Genomic DNA, 2,477 nt, shown 5'->3' on the forward strand with positions numbered 1-2,477 from the left:
TAAACATATATACATACATACATACTAGATATAAATATATAGAGATAATATATAAATATATAGATATATATGTTTAGTGGTTATGACTTTTCAAACTGTGATATTCCAGTTAGTTTGAACCATTTTTTTAATTTGTGAATTTTGAAGTGGATGTGAAGGTTCTCCAAAGAATTCCTTAATATCCGACGACAGGAAGCTGTTCTGAGAAAGACAGCGCTCTGAAGAGGAAGCAGTCAAAATGCAACAATGACCGGATAAGATGCGAAGAGTTCATTTTCCATACAGAAGTCCTTTTGGAAAACTGTGGCAAAACTGAGGTCTTCTTCAGAAAACTAAAACCAGGTGAAGAGTTTCAGTCCGCTGCTGAGTCTCGTCCGGACTGTTTGATTTGTGACGCAGCTGAAACCAGAAGCACAAACAGGTCTGGAGCGTCTCCGATGGCGGGCTGTACTGTGCACCGTGAGACTTGAGGGCAACCAGTCCAACAGAGGACCACCACAGCCACACCAAGGCCATGGCAAGAGCAGAGGGACAATCTTATCCAGACGGAAGGGAAGGAGGGATGGAGGGAGGAAGGGAGGAGGAGGAGGAGCAAGGGGAAGGGGAGTGGGGTCATGTGACAGCAAACTTTCTAAACAAACTTGTGCAGAAGAAGAAAAGAAAAGAGAAAACGACTTTGGCAGAACATTCTTAAAGCTTTGCTGGGTGGTGATTGGCTGATTGCCTCCTCTCCCATTTCCTGTCACCGACACAGACAGCAGGGTAACACTTCATCCACTTATATGACAATATTTACATTGTACTGACTGCGAGGTGTTTCTGTCCGATTCAGCAGCTGAACAGAAACAAAAAATCATCGTTTTGGAAGGTGTGTCTCATTTATGGCCAACGGACGCACGGCAGGAAGAGGAAGTGACGCCACGAGCGCTTTTAACAGTCCTGCTCTCTTCCCGGGAGAATGTTTCTGAAGTTGTATAAAATGGCGATGACATCTACAGATGTAGCCGTGTCCCGTCGCAGGCTCCGCCTCCTTAAACGTCTGAATTTCATGACCAAAATTAACAATTACGTTAAAAAGTGAATCTGGAAAAAGATGAGAGGACGACTTTTCCTCCTTTAGACGACACTCAGGCCCCTCGACGGCTGAGTGCGCACACATATACAGCTACCGGCAATTTGTAACCTAAATACTAAAATTTTCAACAAACATTCAGATTTCGTCACAGCAACCTTGGTAAAGTTATCACAGCTGCTGGTCAAAGTAATTAATCTTTAAATACTGACAAATAAACTAACAGAGGAACTCAAAGAGAGTCCACATTTTGGTCGGTGGCCCCACGTTGGCAGAGGTCTTCGCGAGTCCGGTTTCTAGCAAACGAGACACGAGGTTATATTCGGTCTAATTAGGTTTCTGTCGGGTCCTGTCGTGTCGCTCCTGTTCTCGCATCACTTTTTGCAGCAGGTCTGACCGCCCTCGGACCCATCTGTACTGGGTCTAACTGTCCTCGAGTCCAGAGTCCGTAGACTTAATGCATGGTTTGATATCAGGATTTGCTCTGCTTTTGGTCCTCAGGTTACTTTCTCAGTTTTGGTCCGTCTGTTGGGGTTCAGAGCTTATTTTTTCGGACGAGGGCTGACGCGCCCCTTAAAAAAGAGGCGGAGCCTGAAGTGGGACGCAGCTTTTGATCCTCTTTAAAGTCGTCAGCTCCGACAACAGTCAGTTGGAAAACAGCATCAATCCACTCATTCAAAAGAAAAATCAGCCGTAGTAGCTTCAAAGTATAGAAACAAAGAAACCAAGAGGTTGGATAAATAATTATACACTCCCATTTAATGTTTGATACAGTTAGCTGTATTCACGTTGCATTTGCTGAACTCTAATGGAGTTGGATAACTTGCGAAATCACATAGCGTGTAGTGTATCACAACATCTTAGATAAAGTGAATATACTCATGTAAAAGGGGGCTGAGGAGACTAGATTATTGAGATTCCAATTGAACGGCCAAGAAGAAGTAAACAAGTCACTGCAGGTTTCTGAGCCCTAACATCGGGTGACCAAGACGACACACGTGGCATAAATATTTAGAGAGCTGTAAAAAGACACAGTCCACGTTAGATTCATCTCATTCATGTACTGTACTGTCACCAAACTCTTCAGCCTATACATATATATTCATATATCTCCAAAATATTAAAAAGTACTTAATATAAAAATACAGAAGAATTGTAAAAAATGAGCAAAACATTGAATTTTATATGAAAACCATGCAAGAAAGATTCCCCATTTAGTTAAATAGTAACTCTAAGATTCAGGAAAGCAAGGGAATGAAAGAAAAGTGGTCGGATGAGAGAAGCACAGGCGAACTGCCACCCACTTGCTTTTCATGTAAACATTGTAGAGGTCCTTTAAACTTGGTTCGGCAGTGACGACTGAAGATTTTCTCCTTGCTTTTTGGTCATGTTTGGAGAGTAAAGG

The sequence above is a fragment of the Morone saxatilis genome, unplaced genomic scaffold, assembly GCF_004916995.1.
Source record: "Morone saxatilis isolate NCDOM2014 unplaced genomic scaffold, NCSU_SB_2.0 Contig18, whole genome shotgun sequence".
In the NCBI taxonomy this organism is placed as follows: domain Eukaryota; kingdom Metazoa; phylum Chordata; class Actinopteri; family Moronidae; genus Morone; species Morone saxatilis.